At 40.4% G+C, this 7,154-nt stretch overlaps 1 long non-coding RNA gene across 1 annotated transcript in view; it reads left to right on the forward strand.

The window, feature by feature from the left end:
• The window catches only part of LOC136170467 (uncharacterized), a 38,702-nt gene extending 35,372 nt beyond the window's left edge, over positions 1–3,330 (forward strand). The window contains exon 5 of the long non-coding RNA XR_010663639.1: positions 3,183–3,330. This is a non-coding gene — a long non-coding RNA (uncharacterized lncRNA). The remainder of the gene's footprint in view (positions 1–3,182) is intronic.
• The last annotated feature ends 3,824 nt before the right edge of the window (positions 3,331–7,154 follow it).

The following is a 7,154-nucleotide window of genomic DNA, read 5'->3' on the forward strand; positions in this document are numbered from 1 at the left end:
GGGCATGGAGCCACTGACAACCTGGCCTCCCCAGTGAAGTGAAGTGAAGTGAAAGTCGTTCAGTCATGTCCAGCCCTTTGTGACCCAATGAACTATAGCCCACCAGGCTTGTATGTCTGTGGAATTCTCCAGGCAAGAATAATGGAGTTCGTTGCCATTCCCTTCCCCAGGATGTCTTCCCAACCCAGGGATCAAACCCAAGTTTCCTGAGTTGCAGGTGGATTGTTTACCCTCTGAGCCACCTGGGAAGCCAAGAGATTCTTCCCTAAATGTCAGGGCCTCCTTGGGAGGATGGGAGCCAACATTGCCAGAGGCAAGACTTAGAAATGAGCAGGGAACAAAGGGAGATGAGAATGGAAAAGAAAAAAGGTTATGGCTTCTTTGCCAGAACCAACAGTGGATGGAGAAATCATCTCAGTTGCTGGTTTGATAGAAAGGGCCTTCAAAGTGAAGAATATTTTTCTTTTGTTCAGTGTTTGAACTCTGCCCTGCTTTGATTTGTGACTTATACTTCACTTTTTTTTTAATTGCTGTTGTTTGTGGCTATTTAATTCTTTTTTTAAGAAATAGAGTCAAATTCAATAGGAAATGAAAACAATTGATTACCTTCCAGACTATAATAAAGATTGTATAGAGAGTATTTTTTAAATTAGCTTTTAAAAAATGTTGGGGAGGCAAATACACTCTCTTAAAGTTCTGCTATATGCTAAAGAATGTGCTAGATATTTAACACATATTATTATCCTGTTTGGTGCTCATAACAACACAGATAAAGTATTTATTTTTGGCTCTTTTTTGCTGGTATAGAATTTAAGGTACTAATCTCTGACCTCAGCCTGCAGCAGATTGACATGGGGCTTCGGTTCCCCAACCAGAGACTGAGGTCGGGTCATGGCAGTGAGAGGACCAAATCCTGACATTAGACCAGTGGTCAGTGAAAAGGCCATGCTCTTCGGCTTTGCAGAAAAAGGATTCCCACAAATATGAAAATAGTGAAACAAGTAAAGTCTTTATTAGGAAGAAAAAGAGTACAGTACTTTTGGATAGACACATGGGCAGACTCAGAGAATCACTGAGTTGCACCCCATGACAGTTTAAATTACTTCTTTGGGGGCATTTCTTCCAGTTTTCCTTTGGCTAGTTATTTTGATTTGCCTGGTTCACAGTCAATATTTGGTCTATCTCAGGATCCTCCCATGTGTGGGCATGCATCTCTTAGCCAAGATGGATTCTACCAAAGAGGCCTATGGGTAGTAAGCATCACTTAGCTTTGTTCCCTTTTGATGTCCAAGGAGGCTTTCTGTGCGTGTGTAGGTAGGGAGGCCTCCTGTCTTTGAGAATGACGAGTGGGTAGTCTCTTACCTTCTATCTAGACAGGGCCCAGCCTCCCCTCTCAGTTGTCTTGCCAATCTCATCTTGGAGTACTGGTCCACAGGGAATGAATCTCCAATTGCTTTACCCTGGCAGGGGGAGGACATCTACCTCCTGCCTTAATACGAAGAAATAAAGTGGCATGTCCAGAGTGACACAGCCACAAATGTGATTTATGACTTGACCCTTGTCCAACAGAGAAGTTCATTCCGTGTCCTCACACTGAGAAGCATTTCCAATGCATTTCTCCTCATTATTAATTAGGAAATAATTTTGTCACATAATAATTGGCTTATGCCAAATAAGAATTTAGATGTTTCCAAGAAAATCCCATTGTCAGTTTTATAACCTGACTTTAACAGATTTCTGTAGAGATGTAACTTTCCAACCTATTTGGTTGTATGGCTAGAATTAAATGTTATTATACAGAATCAAAAGAGAATTGAATTAGGAGGCTCTATAGATTGTCATCATGCACTGTCCACAATCGTCACTAGCCACATGGGGCTTTTTAAATTTAAATTAATGAAAATTAAATGAAATGAGAAAAATGTATCCTTTTGTAAACGTTTGAGTTCTTGAATAGCTATGGCACAGTACGGAGTATTACCTACTCATCTTTGCAGACAGTTCCATCGAGCAGTGGTTCTCTTTTCTTAGAATTCAGATGAAGAAGCAGATTTCCAGAAAGTTATTGTTTGTATAATAAATACCTCTGGTGTGCTTTCTCTCCCAGCCCTCTTGTCCCCACACTACACTGTCATATAAGCTTTTTTATTTTTTTAATATGAGAAAAAAAGTAAACAATTATAGGAAGAACTGCAGGAAATTTATTTCTTGTTTGTAACATGCCGAAGTGAGGGGAAATGATACTTTTTTTTTTCAGGATCTTATTGTGAACTGTAGGTTTGTTGCCAAAGATAGAACTCATGTGCCCCAAATCATGTTTCTTGTGAAACTGCTTTAAAACCTTGAGAGGCCAAAAAAAAAGTCCTATGAAGCTTTGATTAGTAATGTCTTTTTCCTAAATGTGAATATCTGTAAGAGTTTCTAATTTTTAAGTGATGGCCATTTAATAAGGACTGTTTTTCAAATGCCTGTTTTGTGATAAATCAATCCATTCAATTATGCTTAAATATTGGAATTTTTTTAAAGTTGAAATGACCAATATATTTTGTGAAAATTAAAATAATTTCCGAAACATTTTAAACCTTAATTCTTACAGTATTTGGAAGTTGTCATTTCTTCATTGATTCTTTCATGTAATTAATCATCTGTAGATTGTACACCTAAATCTACATTTCTTTTTCATTTGGATCTAAACTTCATCTAAAACAATTGAAACACATGTAAACAAGGGTCCCCAACTTCCAAGATCTAATGCCTGATGATCTTAGGTGAGCTCATGTAATAATGACAGAAATAAAGTGCTCAATAAAGGTAATGGGCTTAAATCATCCTGAAACCATTGCCCACCCCTCCCCGCACTAGCCCATAGAAAAACTGTTTTCCGCAAAACCAGTTCCTGAAGCCAAAAAGGTTGGGGACCACTGCACTTAAGGACATTTTGATTGAGACCCAAAAGACTTTTCTCTATACTTACTGAATGTTAACACGTGGAATCACTTTTCGTATAGTAGTTACAGCTGACTTTAAATAATACCTCACTGAGTCTTTGCATTAATACTTGTGCACTTCTGTGTTTTAAGTCATACTCGTTTATTAAGAAGGATTCAAAGTGCTTTAGTTATTACTTTCCTCACAGTCTTCTTCTGGTGTAGGAAAATAACTAGCTAAATTCTGATTCACAGGAGGGAAAAATGAAGCAAAGGCCTGTGATTATCTGAGAGCTTTTTCAGTATACCAAAATCTATAGCAACTTGGATGTCAGGTAACCTAGATCTGATGGCTCACAAATGATCACAGACTATGTGTAAGTAACTATAATTCGCTTCAGTTGTATCCGACTCTTTGGACTGTAGCCCACCAGGTTCCTCTGTCCATAGGATTCTCCAGGCAAGAATACTGGAATGAGTTGCCATGCCCTCCTCCAGGGCATCTTCCCAACCCAGGGATTGAACCTAAGTCTCCTGTGTCTCCTGCATTGGCAGACAGATTCTTTACCACTAGCACCACCTGGGAAGCCCCCACAAACTATGTAAGCCTCTTAATTTCCACTCTTGTAAAATCAGTGTTATAGTTAAAGGGCCCTGACATAACATTTATGACTGTGTTCAGTGTATATGTGAGTGCATTTATCATTTAGGATGTACACCAGAGTGAATTATCTCTGCTAGATTCTGTGACTGTGACATAGATTGGGTGTGGGGTTAAGTCATGACATGATTCGTGTAACTCTGTGGCTGATTCACATCAATGTATAACAAAACCCACTGAAAAATAAAAAAATTAAAAAAAAATAAAAATAAAAATAAAAGTCTCTGTGTACAACTACAAAAAAAAAAAAAAAAAAAAAGATACAGAATTTTTCACTGTAACCATCCTCGCCCATCCTGCTCCACCATTAGGGATATCTCCTGAAAGAAGTTAGACAAACATGATTTGAAACCATTACCCTTCAGTTCAAAAGTTTCAGTGTTTTTTGTTTTTGTTTTTTTGCAGGAACCTGGTTCCCCAACTAGCGATCAAACTGTGCCTTCCTACAGTGGAAGCTCAAAGCCCTAACCACTGGACCACCAGGGAATTCCCAGTTTCAAATTATTTAAAGTTTATTTCTCACATTGTCTCTGTCTCATCCAAGTTCTTTATTTTTTTCCCTTTGTTTTAGTTTCTTTTAGCTTTCTTTTCTATTTTTCTAAACTGACTTTAGCAAGCCTTGGCAGTTGTCTTATGTTTGAGGCATACCGTGAAAAATGGATCAAGAAGCAGAGCGGGTACATTGGTAGGTATGAGCTGGCCACCCAAGATGGCTATTCTCTTGCTCTCTGCCAGCCCCTTCTTCTACCAGTGCCCACCTAGCCTACACCCTACTCACCTGACTGACCTTCCTACATACTTGGCTCAGCCCTAGCCGATGACTGTTCTGACCTTTGGATCAGAACATCTGCACCTGCTAGCCTGTTTAAGGGGCGGTGAGGGGCGGCGGGCCTCCGCTAGTTTCCCTGGTAACCAAGGAGCCAATCGGATGTCAATTCCCCCTACACTCGGTCCCCTCCCCTCCCGGCAGGGCCGGAGCCTGCTGCTGGCGCTGCCCACAGGCCTCTGCCGCACACCGTGAGGTGTCCCCGCAGGACCTTGCTTCAGACGTGTAAGTTTGACCTCTCTGTCGCCGACTCCAGGCTCTTTCTTTGGTCCCAAAGCTGGGCAGGGACAGCGCTCGCAGGCCTGTGGGACGCAGCCCCACTATTGAGCGCACAGCCGGGAGACCAAGGAAGCTCCCGTGAGCGCTGGAGACGTTCAGGAAAGGGGAGTTGTGGGGGCCCTGCAGTAACACCTGGGGCCTGAAGGTTGTGGGGGCGGGGGCAGGGGACCCGAGGGTGCCCACCCACTGATGTGGGCCCTGTGACAGCTGTCCTTGATGAAAGGGGACCGCCCAGAGAGCACAGGGGACTCAGACACCCTCAGGCTGTTGCAGAGATATGGCCGCCATTACAGTGCGAGAAAGTGGCCACAGGCTGGTCTGGCTGCTGCTGAGCTCACAGCCCAGGCGAAGCTTGAGTGCTGGCCGTGTTCCTTGGAAAGTAAGGTGTGGGAATGGGAGGGAATGATATGTATTATTGTCTACCCCTGTTATTTGTTAAACTGAATTGGTGATTTAGAAATGGAAAAAAGAAAATCCCTGAAAAATGACCAAGATGGGAATCCTGACATTCTAAAACTGGTTTCTGTATATGCCATGAGAGGAAATGAGCTTTCTGAAAGGTATTGGTATTTCTCTTCTTGTGTTTTTGAGAAATCATCTGCTTGGGATCTCAGGGACTTTATCAGAGAAAGGAAAAATCCATATTTATTTATGGATTACAGTTTTACAATGTTGTTTTAGTTTCTGGTATATAGTATATGTGTATTATATATTCTTTTTTATTTTATTTTATAATTTTCTATAAGATATTGAATATAATTTTCTGTGATATACCATCAGTTCAGTTCAGTCCAGTCGTTCAGTCGTGTCCGACTCTTTGCGACCTCATGAACCGCAGCACGCCAGGCCTCCCTGTTCTTCACCAGCTTCCGGAGTTTACCCAAACCCATGTCCATTGAGTCGGTGATGCCATCCAACCATCTCATCCTCCATCGCCCTTCTCCTCTTGCCCTCAATCTTTCCCAGCATCAGAGTCTTTTCAAATGAGTCAGCTCTTCGCATCATGTGACCAAAATATTGGAGTTTCAGCTTCAACATCAGTCCTTCCAATGAATACCCAGGACTGATCTCCTTTAGGTTGGACTGGGTGGATCTCCTTGCAGTCCAAGGGACTCTCAAGAGTCTTCTCCAACACCACAGTTCAAAAGCATCAATTCTTCTGTGCTCACCTTTCTTTATAGTCCAACTCTCACACCCATTCATGACTACTGGAAAAACCATAGCCTTGACTAGATGGACCTTTGTTGGGAAAGTAATGTCTCTGCTTTTTAATATGCTGTCTAGGTTAGTCATAACTTCTCTTCCAAGGTAAACGTCTTTTAATTTCATGGCTGCAGTCACCATCTGCAGTGATTTTGGAGCCCAAAAAAAGAAAGTCAGCCACTGTTCCCCCTATTTGCCATGAAGTGATGGGACCGGATGCCATGATCTTAATTTTCTGAATGTTGAGCTTTAAGTCAGAATCTTGCTATTTATCCATGTTCTGTATAATAGTGTGTATATGTGAATTTCAAGATCTTAATTTATTCCTCTCCTCAGCTTTCCCCTTTAATAGCCATAAATTTGTTTTCAAAGTCTGTGAGTATTTGTTTTACAAATTAAGTATATTTTTGTCATTTTAAAAATTTCTGCATATAAGCAATATCATATGCTATTTGTCTTTCTCTGGCTTACTTAGTATGATAATCTGTAGTTCCGTCTATGTTGCAGCAAATGGGTAATTTCATTCTATTTTTATGACTAATATTTCATTGTATATATGTCCCACATCATCTTTATCCATTTATTTGTCAGTGGATATTTAGATTGCTTCTGGGTCTTGGCTACTGTCAGTAGTGCACCTGTGAACACTGAGGTGCATGTATCTTTTCAAATTAGAGTTTTCTCTGCATATGTGCCTGGGAGTGATATTGTTGAATCATATGACAACTGTACTTTTAGGTTTTAAAGAACTTCCATACTGTTTTCCATGGTAACTGCATCAATTTACTTTCCCACAAACCTGGTAGGAGGGTTTGCTTTTCTTCACACCTTCTCTAGTATTAATTATTTGTAGATTTTTAAATGATGGTCATAAAAGAGGATTTGGTAAACACTAGCAGGAAAACTGGGAGATGTGTGCTGACTTAGATATATGTATGTCTATGTGTACCTTACAACATACCTTATAAATACAATGTTTCTCTGCCTCCAAGTGGCATGGCCAAGATCATTAGACATACAAGTAGCAAGTGACTTTAAGTTAGTCACTAGGGGCCAAAGAACTTTTAATAACATGGACAGTTATTAATGGTATTAATAACTGACTGGGTTAACATTTTTAAATTGGAGTATAATTACTTTACAATGATGTATTTAAGTTTCTGCTGTACAACAACATGAATCAGCTATAAGGATACATATATTCCCTCCCTCTTGTGGGTTAACATTTGTTGAAGCCTTATGACTTCAGACAGTACTC

This window comes from Muntiacus reevesi, chromosome 6 (assembly GCF_963930625.1).
Source record: "Muntiacus reevesi chromosome 6, mMunRee1.1, whole genome shotgun sequence".
NCBI classification, from domain to species: domain Eukaryota; kingdom Metazoa; phylum Chordata; class Mammalia; order Artiodactyla; family Cervidae; genus Muntiacus; species Muntiacus reevesi.